Source organism: Anser brachyrhynchus (genome assembly GCF_964034855.1).
Source record: "Anser brachyrhynchus genome assembly, contig: SCAFFOLD_108, whole genome shotgun sequence".
NCBI lineage: Eukaryota > Metazoa > Chordata > Aves > Anseriformes > Anatidae > Anser > Anser brachyrhynchus.
This window is the reverse complement of record NW_027664112.1, coordinates 177101-200038: the sequence shown is the minus strand read 5'-3', so window position 1 is coordinate 200038 and position 22938 is coordinate 177101.

The following is a 22938-nucleotide window of genomic DNA, read 5'->3' as shown; positions in this document are numbered from 1 at the left end:
AGATCAGTTGAATAAGGTGATTATAATGGTTAGCTCTGCTATGAGGTTTGTTGTTGGGGGTAAGGCTATGTTTGTTAGATTGGCCAGCAATCATCAGGTAGCTATGAGTGGTAGGAGAGGTTGTAGGCCTCGTGTGAGTAGTAGAATTCGGCTGTGCGTACGTTCATAGTTTGTGTTGGCTAGGCAGAATAGTATGGAGGAAGTTAGTCCATGGGAAATTATTAGGATCATTGCCCCTGAGAATGATCAGTGGGTTTGGATTATTCCTGCGGCGATAACTAGGCCTATGTGGCTAACGGATGAATAAGCGATTAGTGATTTTAGGTCTGTCTGTCGTAGGCAGATTGAGCTAGTCATTAGGGCGCCTCATAGGGCCAGGGTTAGGAAGGGGTAGTGCAGGAGGTTGGACAGTGGGCCCATAAATAGAGTGACTCGTATAATTCCGTATCCTCCTAGCTTTAGTAGTAGGGCGGCGAGGAGTATTGAGCCTGCGATGGGTGCTTCTACGTGGGCTTTTGGCAGTCAGAGGTGTAGGCCGTATAGTGGGGCTTTTACTATGAATGCTATGAGCAGTGCTAGACCTGATAGTATTCCTGTCCATGAGGTGGATAGGGTTGGGTGGGTTAGTTGTAGGGTTGGCAGGTGCAGGGTGCCAATTTTCACGTATAGGTGTATGATTGTGATTAGCAGGGGTAGAGAGCTTACTGGCGTGTAGAATAGCAGGTAGATGCCAGCGCTTAGGCATTCTGGTTGGTTCCCCCATCGGGTGATTAAGATTAGGGTGGGAATGAGGGTTGCTTCAAATGAGATGTAAAATAGTGCTAGTTCTGTGGTGGAAAAGGCTAGTAGGATGAATGGCTGGACTGCGACTAAGGTTGAGATAAAGATTCGTTTGCGTTGTAGGGGTTCTTGTTGCAGGTGGTTTTGGCTTGCTATGATTATGAGTGGGAGTAGTCAGCAGGATAGTACTAGGAGGGGGGATGAGATTTGGTCAATTCCTGTTCAGTTGGATAAAAATTTGTAGGGGTAGTAGGTTGGGATTAATCACTGTAGGCTTAGGGCAGCGATTAGGAGGCTGTATAAGGTGGTGTTAGTCCATAGAAATTTTGGTGGAGACAGCAGGGCTGTTGGAAGAAGTATGATTGTGGGTAGGATGATTTTTAGCATTGCAGGAGGTTTAGGTTGTGTAGATGGTCGGAGCCATGTGTGCGGGTGGAGGCTACTAGGATGGCCAGGCCTGTGCCCGCCTCACACGCTGAGAAGGTTAGCATGAGAATTGGTACCATGGTGAATGAGGAGACTTGGTTTTCGATGGATCATATTGATAGGCCTACGAATATCGATAATATTATGCTTTCAAGGCATAGTAGGGCGGATACTAGGTGGGTTCGGTGGAAGGCTAGTCCTAGTCCGCTGAAAATGAAGGCTGAGTAGAAGCTTAAATGTAGGGGCGACATAAGAAAGTTACAGGGTTGGCTGTAATCTGCTGGGTCGAAACCAGCTATCTTTTTGGTTAGACTAACTTTCTGTTATTCTGCTCATTCTAGGCCCCCTTGAATTCACTCGTAGGCCAGTCCGAGTGTTAGGAGAAGGAGGATCACTACAGTTCAGGTGAGGGTCATTAGGGGGGATTGGAGTTGGACGGCTCATGGCAGGGGGAGTAGGAGGGCGATTTCTAGGTCGAATAGGACGAACAGGATGGCTACTGAGGAAGAATCGGACTGAGAATGGTAATCGAGCAGATCCAAGTGGGTCGAATATTGGGATAATGTGGAGTGTTATGAGCAGGTGTTCTCGCGTGGTTGAGTTTTGCATAGATGTGATGTGGGAGGGGATTGAGCCTCGTTGGGTCATTAGTAGTATGAATAAGGTGTAGGAGGCGGTTAGTAGGGTTGCGATTCCTGTTAGGATGATCGTGAAGGCAGATCAGTTGAATAAGGTGATTATAATGGTTAGCTCTGCTATGAGGTTTGTTGTTGGGGGTAAGGCTATGTTTGTTAGATTGGCCAGCAATCATCAGGTAGCTATGAGTGGTAGGAGAGGTTGTAGGCCTCGTGTGATTAGTAGAATTCGGCTGTGCGTACGTTCATAGTTTGTGTTGGCTAGGCAGAATAGTATGGAGGAAGTTAGTCCATGGGAAATTACACCACAACCAACCCCCCATCAAATAAGACCTCCCTCACTACCAAACCCACACCATGATCCTGACCATGAACCTAAGCTTCTTTGACCAATTTTCCAGCCCCAATCTATTCGGCATCCCCTTAATCCTACTATCCCTACTCTTCCCAGCCCTACTATTCCCGTCCCCAAACAACCGATGAATCAACAACCGCCTTTCTACTATCCAAACATGACTCCTTCACCTAATCACAAAACAACTAATAGTCCCACTCAACAAAAATGGCCACAAATGAGCCATAATATTTACATCCCTAATAATCATACTTCTTACAATCAACCTTCTAGGCCTCCTTCCATATACATTCACCCCAACCACCCAACTATCTATGAACATAGCCCTAGCCTTCCCACTATGGCTCGCCACACTACTAACAGGCCTACGAAACCAACCATCAGCCTCTTTAGCCCACCTATTACCCGAAGGTACCCCTACACCCCTAATCCCCGCACTAATCCTGATCGAAACAACCAGCCTACTAATCCGCCCCCTAGCCCTCGGAGTCCGCCTTACAGCCAACCTTACAGCAGGACACTTACTCATCCAACTCATCTCTACAGCCTCCATTGCATTAATACCCACCCTTCCTGCAGTATCCATCCTAACAATAATCATCCTACTACTCCTAACCATCCTAGAAGTAGCAGTAGCCATAATCCAGGCCTACGTCTTCGTGCTCCTTCTAAGCCTATACTTACAAGAAAACATCTAATGGCACACCAAGCACACTCATACCACATAGTTGACCCAAGCCCTTGACCAATCTTCGGGGCAGCCGCCGCCCTACTCACAACCTCAGGATTAATCATGTGATTCCACTACAACTCATCCATACTACTAACCCTAGGCCTCATCTCAATACTCCTAGTAATACTCCAATGATGACGAGACATTGTACGAGAAAGCACCTTCCAAGGCCATCACACTCCCACAGTCCAAAAAGGCCTACGATACGGCATAATCCTTTTCATCACATCCGAAGCATTCTTCTTCTTAGGGTTCTTCTGAGCGTTCTTCCACTCGAGCCTGGCCCCAACCCCAGAACTAGGAGGCCAATGACCCCCAACAGGAATTAAACCACTCAACCCGATAGAAGTCCCCCTACTAAACACAGCCATCCTACTAGCCTCAGGCGTTACCGTAACGTGAGCCCATCACAGCATCACAGAAGGAAACCGAAAACACGCCATCCACGCCCTAACCCTAACGATCCTCCTGGGATTCTACTTCACAGCCCTACAAGCAATAGAATACCACGAAGCCCCATTCTCAATCGCCGATAGCGTCTACGGATCTACCTTCTTCGTTGCCACTGGATTCCACGGACTCCACGTAATCATCGGATCCTCCTTCCTGACCGTCTGCCTCTTCCGACTGATCAAGTTCCACTTTACATCAGACCACCACTTCGGATTCGAGGCAGCAGCCTGATACTGACACTTCGTAGACGTCATCTGACTATTCCTCTACATAACCATCTACTGATGAGGATCTTGCTCTTCTAGTATATTAATTACAATTGACTTCCAATCTCTAGAATCTGGTATAAACCCAGAGGAGAGCAATGAACGCACTCATGTTCATATTCGCCCTATCATCAATCCTAAGCGCCGCCCTAACCGCATTAAACTTCTGACTCGCCCAAATAAACCCCGACTCAGAGAAACTCTCACCGTACGAATGTGGATTCGACCCACTTGGATCTGCTCGATTACCATTCTCAGTCCGATTCTTCCTCAGTAGCCATCCTGTTCGTCCTATTCGACCTAGAAATCTCCCTCCTACTCCCCCTGCCATGAGCCGTCCAACTCCAATCCCCCCTAATGACCCTCACCTGAACTGTAGTGATCCTCCTTCTCCTAACACTCGGACTGGCCTACGAGTGAATTCAAGGGGGCCTAGAATGAGCAGAATAACAGAAAGTTAGTCTAACCAAAAAGATAGCTGGTTTCGACCCAGCAGATTACAGCCAACCCTGTAACTTTTTTATGTCGCCCCTACATTTAAGCTTCTACTCAGCCTTCATTTTCAGCGGACTAGGACTAGCCTTCCACCGAACCCACCTAGTATCCGCCCTACTACGCCTTGAAAGCATAATATTATCGATATTCGTAGGCCTATCAATATGATCCATCGAAAACCAAGTCTCCTCATTCACCATGGTACCAATTCTCATGCTAACCTTCTCAGCGTGTGAGGCGGGCACAGGCCTGGCCATCCTAGTAGCCTCCACCCGCACACATGGCTCCGACCATCTACACAACCTAAACCTCCTGCAATGCTAAAAATCATCCTACCCACAATCATACTTCTTCCAACAGCCCTGCTGTCTCCACCAAAATTTCTATGGACTAACACCACCTTATACAGCCTCCTAATCGCTGCCCTAAGCCTACAGCGATTAATCCCAACCTACTACCCCTACAAATTTTTATCCAACTGAACAGGAATTGACCAAATCTCATCCCCCCTCCTAGTACTATCCTGCTGACTACTCCCACTCATAATCATAGCAAGCCAAAACCACCTGCAACAAGAACCCCTACAACGCAAACGAATCTTTATCTCAACCTTAGTCGCAGTCCAGCCATTCATCCTACTAGCCTTTTCCACCACAGAACTAGCACTATTTTACATCTCATTTGAAGCAACCCTCATTCCCACCCTAATCTTAATCACCCGATGGGGGAACCAACCAGAACGCCTAAGCGCTGGCATCTACCTGCTATTCTACACGCTAGTAAGCTCTCTACCCCTGCTAATCACAATCATACACCTATACGTGAAAATTGGCACCCTGCACCTGCCAACCCTACAACTAACCCACCCAACCCTATCCACCTCATGGACAGGAATACTATCAGGTCTAGCACTGCTCATAGCATTCATAGTAAAAGCCCCACTATACGGCCTACACCTCTGACTGCCAAAAGCCCACGTAGAAGCACCCATCGCAGGCTCAATACTCCTCGCCGCCCTACTACTAAAGCTAGGAGGATACGGAATTATACGAGTCACTCTATTTATGGGCCCACTGTCCAACCTCCTGCACTACCCCTTCCTAACCCTGGCCCTATGAGGCGCCCTAATGACTAGCTCAATCTGCCTACGACAGACAGACCTAAAATCACTAATCGCTTATTCATCCGTTAGCCACATAGGCCTAGTTATCGCCGCAGGAATAATCCAAACCCACTGATCATTCTCAGGGGCAATGATCCTAATAATTTCCCATGGACTAACTTCCTCCATACTATTCTGCCTAGCCAACACAAACTATGAACGTACGCACAGCCGAATTCTACTACTCACACGAGGCCTACAACCTCTCCTACCACTCATAGCTACCTGATGATTGCTGGCCAATCTAACAAACATAGCCTTACCCCCAACAACAAACCTCATAGCAGAGCTAACCATTATAATCACCTTATTCAACTGATCTGCCTTCACGATCATCCTAACAGGAATCGCAACCCTACTAACCGCCTCCTACACCTTATTCATACTACTAATGACCCAACAAGGCTCAATCCCCTCCCACATCACATCTATGCAAAACTCAACCACGCGAGAACACCTGCTCATAACACTCCACATTATCCCAATATTCCTCCTAATCCTCAAACCCGAACTGATCTCCGGAATCCCCTCATGCAAGTATAGTTTAAACCAAACATTAGACTGTGATTCTAAGAATAGAAGTTCAAACCTTCTTACCTGCCGAGGGGAGGGTTTAACCAACAAGAGCTGCTAACTCTTACATCTGAGCCTAAAACCTCAGCCCCCTTACTTTTAAAGGATAACAGCAATCCACTGGTCTTAGGAACCACCCATCTTGGTGCAAATCCAAGTAAAAGGAGTGAACCCCACACTACTAATCAACTCCCTCACACTACTCACGCTGACAATCCTCCTAACCCCAATCATCCTGCCATTTCTATTTAAAAACTTTAAAAACACCCCACAAGCCACCACCCGCGCTGTTAAAACCGCATTCCTAATTAGCCTAGCCCCTACAACCGCATTCATCTACTCGGGAGTAGAATCTGTCACCTGCCACTGGGAGTGAAAATTCATTATAAACTTTAAAATCCCCCTGAGCCTAAAAATAGACCAATACTCAATAACATTTCTTCCAATCGCCCTATTTGTAACATGATCAATCCTACAATTCGCCATATGATACATGGCCTCAGAGCCATACGTAACAAAATTTTTCACCTACCTACTGACATTCCTAGTCGCCATACTCCTCCTAACAACCGCAAACAACATATTCCTCCTATTCGTAGGCTGGGAAGGAGTACGAATCATGTCCTTCCTTCTCATCGGCTGATGACAAGGCCGAGCAGATGCCAACACCGCCGCCCTACGAGCCGTAATCTACAACCGAATCGGAGACATCGGACTGATCCTGAGCATAGCATGACTAGCTTCAACATTCAACACCTGAGAGATCCAACAAGCCGTACACCCCCACCAAACCCCAATCCTCCCCCTCATAGGATTAATCCTCGCAGCCGCAGGAAAATCCGCCCAATTTGGACTCCACCCATGACTGCCCGCAGCAATAGAAGGCCCCACCCCAGTATCAGCCCTACTGCACTCCAGTACCATAGTAGTAGCCGGAATCTTCCTGCTCATCCGCATGCACCCCCTGCTAGCCACCAACCAGACAGCCCTAACTGCCTGCCTATGCCTAGGTGCTCTATCAACCCTATTCGCTGCCACATGCGCCCTAACCCAAAATGACATCAAAAAAATCATTGCTTTCTCAACATCCAGCCAACTAGGACTAATAATAGTCACTATCGGACTAAACCTCCCACAACTAGCCTTCCTACACATCTCAACCCATGCCTTCTTTAAAGCCATACTATTCCTATGCTCAGGGTCTATCATCCACAACCTAAACGGAGAACAAGATATCCGAAAGATAGGAGGCCTACAGAAAATACTCCCAGTCACTACTTCCTGCCTAACCATCGGAAACCTGGCGCTGATAGGAACCCCATTCCTAGCCGGATTCTACTCAAAAGACCTCATCATCGAAAGCTTAAACACATCATACCTAAATACTTGAGCCCTACTCCTAACCCTTATAGCCACAGCATTCACCGCAACCTACAGCATCCGCATAACCATCCTAGTCCAAGCTGGACAAACCCGAATCCCCCCAATAGTATCAATAAACGAAAACAACCCACTAATCACCGCCCCCCTAACCCGACTCGCCCTAGGCAGCATTACAGCAGGAATAATCATTACCTCTTTCATCACACCAACCAAAACCCCCCCAATAACCATACCCCTTATCACCAAAACCGCTGCCATCCTCATAACAATCCTAGGAATCATCCTAGGCCCCTCATGTACAGGGCCACACCCCTCTAACGGCGCAAGCTTACATAGAAACATTATTAACAGACCTAGACAGATACAAAAACCCCTACAAGACCACGTATTAACTAACCCTGTTAACCCGACTCAGGAGCGCCTATAAGAGCGATTAAAATCTGTGAAAGGAACTCGGCAAATTAATAAGGCCCGACTGTTTACCAAAAACATAGCCTTCAGCAAATTAAACAAGTATTGAAGGTGATGCCTGCCCGGTGACTTAGGTTTAACGGCCGCGGTATCCTAACCGTGCAAAGGTAGCGCAATCAATTGTCCCATAAATCGAGACTTGTATGAATGGCTAAACGAGGTCTTAACTGTCTCTCACAGATAATCAGTGAAATTGATCTCCCCGTGCAAAAGCGGGGATGTGAACATAAGACGAGAAGACCCTGTGGAACTTAAAAATCAACGACCACCGCGAATCCTCAATCAACCCCACTGGGGCCACTACCATCGCAGAGCCTGGTCGATATTTTTCGGTTGGGGCGACCTTGGAGGAGAACAAATCCTCCAAAAACAAGACCATACCTCTTTACCTAGAGCTACCCCTCAAAGTGCTAACAGTGACCAGACCCAATATAATTGATTAATGGACCAAGCTACCCCAGGGATAACAGCGCAATCCCCCTCAAGAGCCCATATCGACAGGGGGGTTTACGACCTCGATGTTGGATCAGGACATCCTAATGGTGCAGCCGCTATTAAGGGTTCGTTTGTTCAACGATTAACAGTCCTACGTGATCTGAGTTCAGACCGGAGCAATCCAGGTCGGTTTCTATCTATGACACACTCTCCCCAGTACGAAAGGACCGGGAAAGTGGGGCCAATACCACAAGCACGCCCCCCCCCTCTAAGCAGTGAAACCAACTAAACCGTGAAGAGGGCCTTCCCCCACCACTTTCAATCCTAGAAAAGGACCAGCTAGAGTGGCAGAGCCCGGCAAGTGCAGAAGGCTTAAGCCCTTTCCCCAGAGGTTCAAATCCTCTCCCTAGCTTCACCCATGATTCAAATAACAACACTAAGCTGCCTCATTATATCCCTCCTATACATCATCCCAATCCTGATTGCCGTAGCCTTCCTAACCCTAGTAGAACGGAAAATCCTAAGCTACATACAATCCCGCAAAGGCCCTAACGTTGTCGGGCCTTTTGGCCTACTTCAACCATTTGCGGACGGACTGAAACTATTTACCAAAGAGCCCATCCGACCCTCTACCTCTTCCCCACTTCTATTCATTCTGATACCAATACTAGCCCTTGTCCTAGCCCTCACCACTTGAGCACCACTACCACTCCCATTTCCCCTAGCAGATCTAAACCTCGGAGTTCTCTTCCTAATAGCCATGTCAAGCCTAGCCGTCTACTCAGTCCTATGATCAGGCTGAGCCTCGAACTCAAAATACGCACTAATCGGAGCCCTACGGGCAGTAGCACAGACCATTTCATACGAAGTGACACTGGCCATAATCCTGCTATCAATAATCATACTAAGCGGAAGCTACACACTCAGCTCCTTTGCCGTCGCACAGGAGCCTCTATACTTCATTTTCTCCTCATGACCCCTAGCAATAATATGATACGTATCCACCCTAGCAGAGACAAACCGAGCTCCTTTTGACCTCACAGAGGGTGAATCTGAGCTAGTCTCAGGGTTTAACGTTGAATACGCCGCAGGACCCTTCGCCTTATTCTTCCTAGCTGAATATGCGAACATTATGCTAATAAATACACTTACAGCCATCATATTCCTAAACCCAAGCGCCCTAGGGCCACCCACAGAACTATTCCCCGTCATCCTAGCCACAAAAGTCCTCCTACTATCTTCTGGTTTCTTATGGGTCCGAGCTTCATACCCACGATTCCGATATGACCAACTAATGCACCTACTATGAAAAAACTTCCTACCCCTCACACTAGCTCTGTGCCTCTGACACATCAGCATACCTATCTGCTATGCAGGCCTACCTCCTTACATAAGGAAATGTGCCTGAACTACAAAGGGTCACTATGATAAAGTGAACATAGAGGTATAACAGCCCTCTCATTTCCTGTTGACCTTAGAAAAGTAGGAATTGAACCCACACAAGAGAAATCAAAATTCTCCATACTTCCCTTATATTATTTTCTAGTAGAGTCAGCTAATCAAGCTATCGGGCCCATACCCCGAAAATGATGGTTTAACCCCCTCCTCTACTAATGAACCCTTACGCGACCCCAATCATAACCTTCAGCCTCATCTTGGGCACCACAATCACAATTTCCAGCAACCACTGAGTTCTGGCCTGGACAGGACTGGAGATCAACGCACTAGCCATCATTCCCCTAATTGCCAAATCCCACCACCCACGAGCAGTAGAAGCCGCAACGAAATACTTCCTAACCCAAGCAGCTGCTTCCGCCCTGGTCCTATTCTCTAGCATAACCAATGCCTGAGTCACCGGCCAATGAGACATCACACAAATAAACCACCCAACCTCCTGTCTACTACTGACAGCAGCAATCGCTATTAAACTGGGCCTAGTGCCATTTCACTTCTGATTCCCAGAAGTACTACAAGGATCGCCACTAATAACAGCCCTGCTACTCTCGACCCTCATAAAATTCCCCCCACTAACCCTGCTCCTACTAACATCCAAATCCCTCGACCCAGCTCTACTCACCGCCATGGCCCTAGCCTCAACAGCACTAGGAGGCTGAATAGGACTGAACCAAACACAAACACGCAAAATCCTAGCCTTCTCGTCCATCTCCCACTTAGGCTGAATCGCCATCATCCTAGTTTACAGCCCCAAATTGGCCTTACTTACCTTCTACCTATACACAATCATAACATCAGCCGTATTCCTAGCCCTTAACAAAATCAAAGCCCTTAACCTATCCATGATCACAACCTCATGAACAAAAACCCCAGTGCTAAACGCCACCCTAATACTAGTACTTTTATCCCTAGCAGGCCTCCCCCCATTAACAGGCTTTATACCAAAGTGACTTATCATCCAAGAACTAACTAAACAGGAAATAACACCAGCAGCCATGGCAATTGCCATGCTATCACTGCTCAGCCTCTTCTTCTACCTACGCCTCGCATACCACTCAACAATTACCCTTCCCCCCAACTCCTCTAACCACATAAAACAATGATACACTAGCAAAGCCCCAAGCACACCTACTGCGGTCCTTGCCTCACTATCAATCCTCTTACTTCCCCTGTCCCCAATAATACATGCCATTGTCTAGAAACTTAGGATAACACCCCAAACCGAAGGCCTTCAAAGCCTTAAATAAGAGTTAAACCCTCTTAGTTTCTGCACATTAAGACTTACAGAATATTAACCTGTATCTTCTGAATGCAAGTCAGACGCTTTAATTAAGCTAAAGCCTCCCTAGACAGATGGGCTTCGATCCCACAAAACTCTAGTTAACAGCTAAATGCCTAAACCAATTGGCTTCTGCCTACAAAGACCCTGACGCACCCTAGTGCGCATCGATGAGCTTGCAACTCAACATGAATTTCACTACAGAGCCGATAAGAAGAGGAATTAAACCTCTGTAAAAAGGACTACAGCCTAACGCTTCAACACTCAGCCATCTTACCCGTCACCTTCATCAACCGATGACTATTTTCCACTAACCATAAGGATATTGGCACCCTGTACCTCATCTTCGGGGCATGAGCAGGAATAGTCGGCACCGCACTCAGCCTATTAATCCGCGCAGAACTAGGACAACCAGGAACTCTCCTAGGCGACGACCAAATTTACAATGTAATCGTTACCGCTCACGCCTTTGTAATAAGCTTCTTTATAGTCATACCCATCATGATCGGAGGATTCGGCAACTGATTAGTCCCCCTCATAATCGGTGCCCCCGACATAGCATTCCCGCGAATAAACAACATAAGCTTTTGACTCCTCCCCCCATCATTCCTCCTCCTACTAGCCTCATCCACTGTAGAAGCTGGCGCCGGCACAGGCTGAACTGTCTACCCTCCCCTAGCAGGTAACCTTGCCCACGCCGGAGCTTCAGTAGACCTGGCTATCTTCTCACTCCACTTAGCCGGTATCTCCTCCATCCTTGGGGCCATCAACTTTATCACCACAGCCATCAACATAAAACCCCCCGCACTCTCACAATACCAAACCCCACTATTTGTCTGATCCGTACTAATTACCGCCATCCTACTCCTTCTATCACTCCCCGTACTCGCCGCCGGTATTACAATATTACTAACTGATCGAAACCTAAACACCACATTCTTCGACCCCGCTGGAGGAGGAGACCCAATCCTGTATCAACACCTATTCTGATTCTTCGGACACCCAGAAGTCTATATTCTGATCCTACCGGGGTTCGGAATCATCTCACACGTAGTCACGTACTACTCAGGCAAAAAGGAGCCCTTCGGCTACATGGGAATAGTCTGAGCCATACTATCCATCGGCTTCCTAGGATTCATCGTCTGAGCTCACCACATGTTTACAGTAGGAATAGACGTTGATACCCGAGCCTACTTTACATCAGCCACTATAATCATTGCCATCCCTACCGGAATCAAAGTATTTAGCTGACTAGCCACCCTGCACGGAGGAACAATCAAATGAGACCCCCCCCCAATACTATGAGCTCTAGGATTTATCTTCCTATTTACCATCGGAGGATTAACAGGAATCGTTCTTGCAAACTCTTCCCTAGACATCGCCCTGCACGACACGTACTACGTAGTTGCCCACTTCCACTACGTCCTATCCATAGGCGCCGTCTTTGCCATTCTAGCAGGATTTACTCACTGATTCCCACTACTCACTGGGTTTACCCTACACCAAACATGAGCAAAAGCCCACTTCGGGGTAATATTTACAGGAGTAAACCTAACGTTCTTCCCCCAGCACTTCCTAGGCCTAGCAGGAATACCCCGACGATACTCGGACTATCCCGACGCCTACACACTATGAAACACCATTTCCTCCTAGTCCTAGGACTTAGAGAAACTCCAGTACTAAAAATAGTAAACACAAGCAATAATTTCATATACTTCACTCTCACTCACCACTCAACTATCAGCTAACCACACCCCCGTCCACATAGCTTAACACAAAGCATGGCACTGAAGTTGCCAAGATGGCATAAAACATGCCTGCGGACAAAAGACTTAGTCCTAACCTTACGGTTGGTTTTTGCTAAATATATACATGCAAGTATCCGCGCCCCAGTGTAAACGCCCTCGACCACCTACCCCCATACAGGCCTTGAGGAGCGGGTATCAGGCACACCCAAGTAGTAGCCCAAGACGCCTCGCTAAGCCACGCCCCCACGGGTATTCAGCAGTAATTAACATTAAGCAATGAGTGCAAACTTGACTTAGTTATAGCAACAGCCTAACTTCAAGGGTTGGTAAATCTTGTGCCAGCCACCGCGGTCATACAAGAAACCCAAATCAACCGTCCTATTGACACGGCGTAAAGAGTGGTAAAATGCCTATCCTAGCTAACTAAGATCAAAATGCAACTGAGCTGTCATAAGCCCAAGATGCACCTAAACACACCATTAAGATGATCTTAGGAACTAACGACTGATTTAAACCCACGAAAGCCAGGGCCCAAACTGGGATTAGATACCCCACTATGCCTGGCCCTAAATCTTGATACTTACTTTACCGAAGTATCCGCCAGAGAACTACGAGCACAAACGCTTAAAACTCTAAGGACTTGGCGGTGCCCCAAACCCACCTAGAGGAGCCTGTTCTACAATCGATAATCCCCGATTAACCCAACCACCCCTTGCCAACACAGCCTACATACCGCCGTCGCCAGCCCACCTCGAATGAGAGCACAACAGTGGACACAATAGCACCCCGCTAATAAGACAGGTCAAGGTATAGCCTACGGAGTGGAAGAAATGGGCTACATTCCCCATTCATAGGGCACACGGAAAGAAGCGTGAAACCACTTCTGGAAGGCGGATTTAGCAGTAAAGTGGGACAATAGAGCCTACTTTAAGCCGGCCCTGGGGCACGTACATACCGCCCGTCACCCTCCTCAAAAGCCACATCCCACATAACTAATACCATAAATACGCTGAAGATGAGGTAAGTCGTAACAAGGTAAGTGTACCGGAAGGTGTACTTAGAATATCAAGACGTAGCTATAACACCAAAGCACTCAGCTTACACCTGAAAGATATCTACTAGACCGGATCGTCTTGAAGCCCCCCCTCTAGCTCAACCACACAAATAGTACACCAAAACTGAAGAATTTACTAAACTAATTAAACTAAAGCATTTTACAGTCTTAGTATAGGCGATAGAAAAGACACTTAGACGCGATAGAGACCCCAGTACCGTAAGGGAAAGATGAAATAGCAGTGAAACAATCAAAGCGACAGACAGCAAAGATCAACCCTTGTACCTTTTGCATCATGGTTTAGCGAGAACAACCAAGCAAAGTGAACTAAAGTTTGCCCCCCCGAAACCCAAGCGAGCTACTTTCAAGCAGTTAAAGAGAGCGAACCCGTCTCTGTTGCAAAAGAGTGGGATGACTTGTCAGTAGAGGTGAAAAGCCAACCGAGCTGGGTGATAGCTGGTTACCTGTGAAACGAATCTAAGTTCCCCCTTAATCCTCCCTACCGGACATCCTGAACCCTAATGAGATGATTAAGAGCTATTTAATGGAGGGACAGCTCCATTAAAAAAGGACACAACCTCGACTAGCGGATAATTCTTACTACTGATCCTACCGTGGGCCCTAAAGCAGCCATCAAAAAAGAGTGCGTCAAAGCTCCACCACCTAAAAATACCAAAATAAGATGATTCCCTTATCACAAACAGGTCAACCTATGAATATAGGAGAATTAATGCTAAAATAAGTAACTCAGGGCCACACCCCTCTAACGGCGCAAGCTTACATAGAAACATTATTAACAGACCTAGACAGATACAAAAACCCCTACAAGACCACGTATTAACTAACCCTGTTAACCCGACTCAGGAGCGCCTATAAGAGCGATTAAAATCTGTGAAAGGAACTCGGCAAATTAATAAGGCCCGACTGTTTACCAAAAACATAGCCTTCAGCAAATTAAACAAGTATTGAAGGTGATGCCTGCCCGGTGACTTAGGTTTAACGGCCGCGGTATCCTAACCGTGCAAAGATAGCGCAATCAATTGTCCCATAAATCGAGACTTGTATGAATGGCTAAACGAGGTCTTAACTGTCTCTCACAGATAATCAGTGAAATTGATCTCCCCGTGCAAAAGCGGGGATGTGAACATAAGACGAGAAGACCCTGTGGAACTTAAAAATCAACGACCACCGCGAATCCTCAATCAACCCCACTGGGGCCACTACCATCGCAGAGCCTGGTCGATATTTTTCGGTTGGGGCGACCTTGGAGGAGAACAAATCCTCCAAAAACAAGACCATACCTCTTTACCTAGAGCTACCCCTCAAAGTGCTAACAGTGACCAGACCCAATATAATTGATTAATGGACCAAGCTACCCCAGGGATAACAGCGCAATCCCCCTCAAGAGCCCATATCGACAGGGGGGTTTACGACCTCGATGTTGGATCAGGACATCCTAATGGTGCAGCCGCTATTAAGGGTTCGTTTGTTCAACGATTAACAGTCCTACGTGATCTGAGTTCAGACCGGAGCAATCCAGGTCGGTTTCTATCTATGACACACTCTCCCCAGTACGAAAGGACCGGGAAAGTGGGGCCAATACCACAAGCACGCCCCCCCCCTCTAAGCAGTGAAACCAACTAAACCGTGAAGAGGGCCTTCCCCCACCACTTTCAATCCTAGAAAAGGACCAGCTAGAGTGGCAGAGCCCGGCAAGTGCAGAAGGCTTAAGCCCTTTCCCCAGAGGTTCAAATCCTCTCCCTAGCTTCACCCATGATTCAAATAACAACACTAAGCTGCCTCATTATATCCCTCCTATACATCATCCCAATCCTGATTGCCGTAGCCTTCCTAACCCTAGTAGAACGGAAAATCCTAAGCTACATACAATCCCGCAAAGGCCCTAACGTTGTCGGGCCTTTTGGCCTACTTCAACCATTTGCGGACGGACTGAAACTATTTACCAAAGAGCCCATCCGACCCTCTACCTCTTCCCCACTTCTATTCATTCTGATACCAATACTAGCCCTTGTCCTAGCCCTCACCACTTGAGCACCACTACCACTCCCATTTCCCCTAGCAGATCTAAACCTCGGAGTTCTCTTCCTAATAGCCATGTCAAGCCTAGCCGTCTACTCAGTCCTATGATCAGGCTGAGCCTCGAACTCAAAATACGCACTAATCGGAGCCCTACGGGCAGTAGCACAGACCATTTCATACGAAGTGACACTGGCCATAATCCTGCTATCAATAATCATACTAAGCGGAAGCTACACACTCAGCTCCTTTGCCGTCGCACAGGAGCCTCTATACTTCATTTTCTCCTCATGACCCCTAGCATTAATATGATACGTATCCACCCTAGCAGAGACAATCCGAGCTCCTTTTGACCTCACAGAGGGTGAATCTGAGCTAGTCTCAGGGTTTAACGTTGAATACGCCGCAGGACCCTTCGCCTTATTCTTCCTAGCTGAATATGCGAACATTATGCTAATAAATACACTTACAGCCATCATATTCCTAAACCCAAGCGCCCTAGGGCCACCCACAGAACTATTCCCCGTCATCCTAGCCACAAAAGTCCTCCTACTATCTTCTGGTTTCTTATGGGTCCGAGCTTCATACCCACGATTCCGATATGACCAACTAATGCACCTACTATGAAAAAACTTCCTACCCCTCACACTAGCTCTGTGCCTCTGACACATCAGCATACCTATCTGCTATGCAGGCCTACCTCCTTACATAAGGAAATGTGCCTGAACTACAAAGGGTCACTATGATAAAGTGAACATAGAGGTATAACAGCCCTCTCATTTCCTGTTGACCTTAGAAAAGTAGGAATTGAACCCACACAAGAGAAATCAAAATTCTCCATACTTCCCTTATATTATTTTCTAGTAGAGTCAGCTAATCAAGCTATCGGGCCCATACCCCGAAAATGATGGTTTAACCCCCTCCTCTACTAATGAACCCTTACGCGACCCCAATCATAACCTTCAGCCTCATCTTGGGCACCACAATCACAATTTCCAGCAACCACTGAGTTCTGGCCTGGACAGGACTGGAGATCAACGCACTAGCCATCATTCCCCTAATTGCCAAATCCCACCACCCACGAGCAGTAGAAGCCGCAACGAAATACTTCCTAACCCAAGCAGCTGCTTCCGCCCTGGTCCTATTCTCTAGCATAACCAATGCCTGAGTCACCGGCCAATGAGACATCACACAAATAAACCACCCAACCTCCTGTCTACTACTGACAGCAGCAATCGCTATTAAACTGGGCCTAGTGCCATTTCACTTCTGATTCCCAGAAGTACTACAAGGATCGCCACTAATAACAGCCCTGCTACTCTCGACCCTCATAAAATTCCCCCCACTAACCCTGCTCCTACTAACATCCAAATCCCTCGACCCAGCTCTACTCACCGCCATGGCCCTAGCCTCAACAGCACTAGGAGGCTGAATAGGACTGAACCAAACACAAACACACAAAATCCTAGCCTTCTCGTCCATCTCCCACTTAGGCTGAATCGCCATCATCCTAGTTTACAGCCCCAAATTGGCCTTACTTACCTTCTACCTATACACAATCATAACATCAGCCGTATTCCTAGCCCTTAACAAAATCAAAGCCCTTAACCTATCCATGATCACAACCTCATGAACAAAAACCCCAGTGCTAAACGCCACCCTAATACTAGTACTTTTATCCCTAGCAGGCCTCCCCCCATTAACAGGCTTTATACCAAAGTGACTTATCATCCAAGAACTAACTAAACAGGAAATAACACCAGCAGCCATGGCAATTGCCATGCTATCACTGCTCAGCCTCTTCTTCTACCTACGCCTCGCATACCACTCAACAATTACCCTTCCCCCCAACTCCTCTAACCACATAAAACAATGATACACTAGCAAAGCCCCAAGCACACCTACTGCGGTCCTTGCCTCACTATCAATCCTCTTACTTCCCCTGTCCCCAATAATACATGCCATTGTCTAGAAACTTAGGATAACACCCCAAACCGAAGGCCTTCAAAGCCTTAAATAAGAGTTAAACCCTCTTAGTTTCTGCACATTAAGACTTACAGAATATTAACCTGTATCTTCTGAATGCAAGTCAGACGCTTTAATTAAGCTAAAGCCTCCCTAGACAGATGGGCTTCGATCCCACAAAACTCTAGTTAACAGCTAAATGCCTAAACCAATTGGCTTCTGCCTACAAAGACCCTGACGCACCCTAGTGCGCATCGATGAGCTTGCAACTCAACATGAATTTCACTACAGAGCCGATAAGAAGAGGAATTAAACCTCTGTAAAAAGGACTACAGCCTAACGCTTCAACACTCAGCCATCTTACCCGTCACCTTCATCAACCGATGACTATTTTCCACTAACCATAAGGATATTGGCACCCTGTACCTCATCTTCGGGGCATGAGCAGGAATAGTCGGCACCGCACTCAGCCTATTAATCCGCGCAGAACTAGGACAACCAGGAACTCTCCTAGGCGACGACCAAATTTACAATGTAATCGTTACCGCTCACGCCTTTGTAATAAGCTTCTTTATAGTCATACCCATCATGATCGGAGGATTCGGCAACTGATTAGTCCCCCTCATAATCGGTGCCCCCGACATAGCATTCCCGCGAATAAACAACATAAGCTTTTGACTCCTCCCCCCATCATTCCTCCTCCTACTAGCCTCATCCACTGTAGAAGCTGGCGCCGGCACAGGCTGAACTGTCTACCCTCCCCTAGCAGGTAACCTTGCCCACGCCGGAGCTTCAGTAGACCTGGCTATCTTCTCACTCCACTTAGCCGGTATCTCCTCCATCCTTGGGGCCATCAACTTTATCACCACAGCCATCAACATAAAACCCCCCGCACTCTCACAATACCAAACCCCACTATTTGTCTGATCCGTACTAATTACCGCCATCCTACTCCTTCTATCACTCCCCGTACTCGCCGCCGGTATTACAATATTACTAACTGATCGAAACCTAAACACCACATTCTTCGACCCCGCTGGAGGAGGAGACCCAATCCTGTACCAACACCTATTCTGATTCTTCGGACACCCAGAAGTCTATATTCTGATCCTACCGGGGTTCGGAATCATCTCACACGTAGTCACGTACTACTCAGGCAAAAAGGAGCCCTTCGGCTACATGGGAATAGTCTGAGCCATACTATCCATCGGCTTCCTAGGATTCATCGTCTGAGCTCACCACATGTTTACAGTAGGAATAGACGTTGATACCCGAGCCTACTTTACATCAGCCACTATAATCATTGCCATCCCTACCGGAATCAAAGTATTTAGCTGACTAGCCACCCTGCACGGAGGAACAATCAAATGAGACCCCCCCAATACTATGAGCTCTAGGATTTATCTTCCTATTTACCATCGGAGGATTAACAGGAATCGTTCTTGCAAACTCTTCCCTAGACATCGCCCTGCACGACACGTACTACGTAGTTGCCCACTTCCACTACGTCCTATCCATAGGCGCCGTCTTTGCCATTCTAGCAGGATTTACTCACTGATTCCCACTACTCACTGGGTTTACCCTACACCAAACATGAGCAAAAGCCCACTTCGGGGTAATATTTACAGGAGTAAACCTAACGTTCTTCCCCCAGCACTTCCTAGGCCTAGCAGGAATACCCCGACGATACTCGGACTATCCCGACGCCTACACACTATGAAACACCATTTCCTCCATCGGCTCCCTAATCTCAATAGTAGCCGTAATCATACTAATATTCATCATCTGAGAAGCCTTTCCGGCCAAACGAAAAGTCCTACAACCAGAACTAACTACCACAAACGTTGAATGAATCCACGGCTGCCCTCCCCCATACCATACTTTCGAGGAACCGGCCTTCATCCAAGTACAAGAAAGGAAGGAATCGAACCCTCACATGCTGGTTTCAAGCCAACTGCATTAACCGCTCATGCTTCTTTCTTATGAGACGTTAGTAAACCAATTACATAGCCTTGTCAAGACTAAATCACAGGTAAAAATCCTGTACATCTCATGTGGCCAACCACTCCCAACTAGGATTCCAAGACGCCTCATCACCCATCATAGAAGAACTCGTTGAATTCCACGACCACGCCCTAATCGTTGCTCTAGCTATCTGCAGCCTAGTTCTCTACCTTTTAGCCCACATACTAACAGAAAAACACTCGTCCAATGCTGTAGACGCCCAAGAAGTAGAGCTGATCTGGACAATCCTACCTGCTATCGTCCTGGTACTCCTCGCCCTCCCATCCCTACAAATCCTCTACATAATGGACAAAATCGATGAACCAGACCTCACCCTAAAAGCCATCGGCCACCAATGATACTGAAGCTACGAATACACAGACTTCAAAGACCTATCATTCGACTCCTACATAGTGCCCACCCCAGACTTACCCAACGGCCACTTCCGACTGCTAGAAGTTGACCACCGCGTAGTTATCCCAATAGAATCCCCCATCCGCGTGATCATTACTGCAGGAGACGTACTCCACTCCTGAGCAGTCCCAACGCTCGGAGTTAAAACAGACGCAATCCCAGGCCGACTAAACCAAACTTCATTCATTACCACCCGGCCTGGGATTTTTTACGGACAATGCTCAGAAATTTGCGGGGCTAATCACAGCTACATACCCATTGTAGTAGAATCAACCCCACTCCCACATTTCGAGGCCTGATCGTCCCTTCTATCATCATCCTAATCATTAAGAAGCTATGCAACAGCACTAGCCTTTTAAGCTAGCCAAAGAGGGACTTCCCCCTCCTTAATGATATGCCACAGCTTAACCCCGCACCATGATTTTCAATCATAATTATAACCTGATTAACCCTAGCACTCCTCATCCAACCAAAACTACTAGCCTTCACCACAACCAACCCCCCATCAAATAAGACCTCCCTCACTACCAAACCCACACCATGATCCTGACCATGAACCTAAGCTTCTTTGACCAATTTTCCAGCCCCAATCTATTCGGCATCCCCTTAATCCTACTATCCCTACTCTTCCCAGCCCTACTATTCCCGTCCCCAAACAACCGATGAATCAACAACCGCCTTTCTACTATCCAAACATGACTCCTTCACCTAATCACAAAACAACTAATAGTCCCACTCAACAAAAATGGCCACAAATGAGCCATAATATTTACATCCCTAATAATCATACTTCTTACAATCAACCTTCTAGGCCTCCTTCCATATACATTCACCCCAACCACCCAACTATCTATGAACATAGCCCTAGCCTTCCCACTATGGCTCGCCACACTACTAACAGGCCTACGAAACCAACCATCAGCCTCTTTAGCCCACCTATTACCCGAAGGTACCCCTACACCCCTAATCCCCGCACTAATCCTGATCGAAACAACCAGCCTACTAATCCGCCCCCTAGCCCTCGGAGTCCGCCTTACAGCCAACCTTACAGCAGGACACTTACTCATCCAACTCATCTCTACAGCCTCCATTGCATTAATACCCACCCTTCCTGCAGTATCCATCCTAACAATAATCATCCTACTACTCCTAACCATCCTAGAAGTAGCAGTAGCCATAATCCAGGCCTACGTCTTCGTGCTCCTTCTAAGCCTATACTTACAAGAAAACATCTAATGGCACACCAAGCACACTCATACCACATAGTTGACCCAAGCCCTTGACCAATCTTCGGGGCAGCCGCCGCCCTACTCACAACCTCAGGATTAATCATGTGATTCCACTACAACTCATCCATACTACTAACCCTAGGCCTCATCTCAATACTCCTAGTAATACTCCAATGATGACGAGACATTGTACGAGAAAGCACCTTCCAAGGCCATCACACTCCCACAGTCCAAAAAGGCCTACGATACGGCATAATCCTTTTCATCACATCCGAAGCATTCTTCTTCTTAGGGTTCTTCTGAGCGTTCTTCCACTCGAGCCTGGCCCCAACCCCAGAACTAGGAGGCCAATGACCCCCAACAGGAATTAAACCACTCAACCCGATAGAAGTCCCCCTACTAAACACAGCCATCCTACTAGCCTCAGGCATTACCGTAACGTGAGCCCATCACAGCATCACAGAAGGAAACCGAAAACACGCCATCCACGCCCTAACCCTAACGATCCTCCTGGGATTCTACTTCACAGCCCTACAAGCAATAGAATACCACGAAGCCCCATTCTCAATCGCCGATAGCGTCTACGGATCTACCTTCTTCGTTGCCACTGGATTCCACGGACTCCACGTAATCATCGGATCCTCCTTCCTGACCGTCTGCCTCTTCCGACTGATCACGTTCCACTTTACATCAGACCACCACTTCGGATTCGAGGCAGCAGCCTGATACTGACACTTCGTAGACGTCATCTGACTATTCCTCTACATAACCATCTACTGATGAGGATCTTGCTCTTCTAGTATATTAATTACAATTGACTTCCAATCTCTAGAATCTGGTATAAACCCAGAGGAGAGCAATGAACGCACTCATGTTCATATTCGCCCTATCATCAATCCTAAGCGCCGCCCTAACCGCATTAAACTTCTGACTCGCCCAAATAAACCCCGACTCAGAGAAACTCTCACCGTACGAATGTGGATTCGACCCACTTGGATCTGCTCGATTACCATTCTCAGTCCGATTCTTCCTCAGTAGCCATCCTGTTCGTCCTATTCGACCTAGAAATCGCCCTCCTACTCCCCCTGCCATGAGCCGTCCAACTCCAATCCCCCCTAATGACCCTCACCTGAACTGTAGTGATCCTCCTTCTCCTAACACTCGGACTGGCCTACGAGTGAATTCAAGGGGGCCTAGAATGAGCAGAATAACAGAAAGTTAGTCTAACCAAAAAGATAGCTGGTTTCGACCCAGCAGATTACAGCCAACCCTGTAACTTTCTTATGTCGCCCCTACATTTAAGCTTCTACTCAGCCTTCATTTTCAGCGGACTAGGACTAGCCTTCCACCGAACCCACCTAGTATCCGCCCTACTATGCCTTGAAAGCATAATATTATCGATATTCGTAGGCCTATCAATATGATCCATCGAAAACCAAGTCTCCTCATTCACCATGGTACCAATTCTCATGCTAACCTTCTCAGCGTGTGAGGCGGGCACAGGCCTGGCCATCCTAGTAGCCTCCACCCGCACACATGGCTCCGACCATCTACACAACCTAAACCTCCTGCAATGCTAAAAATCA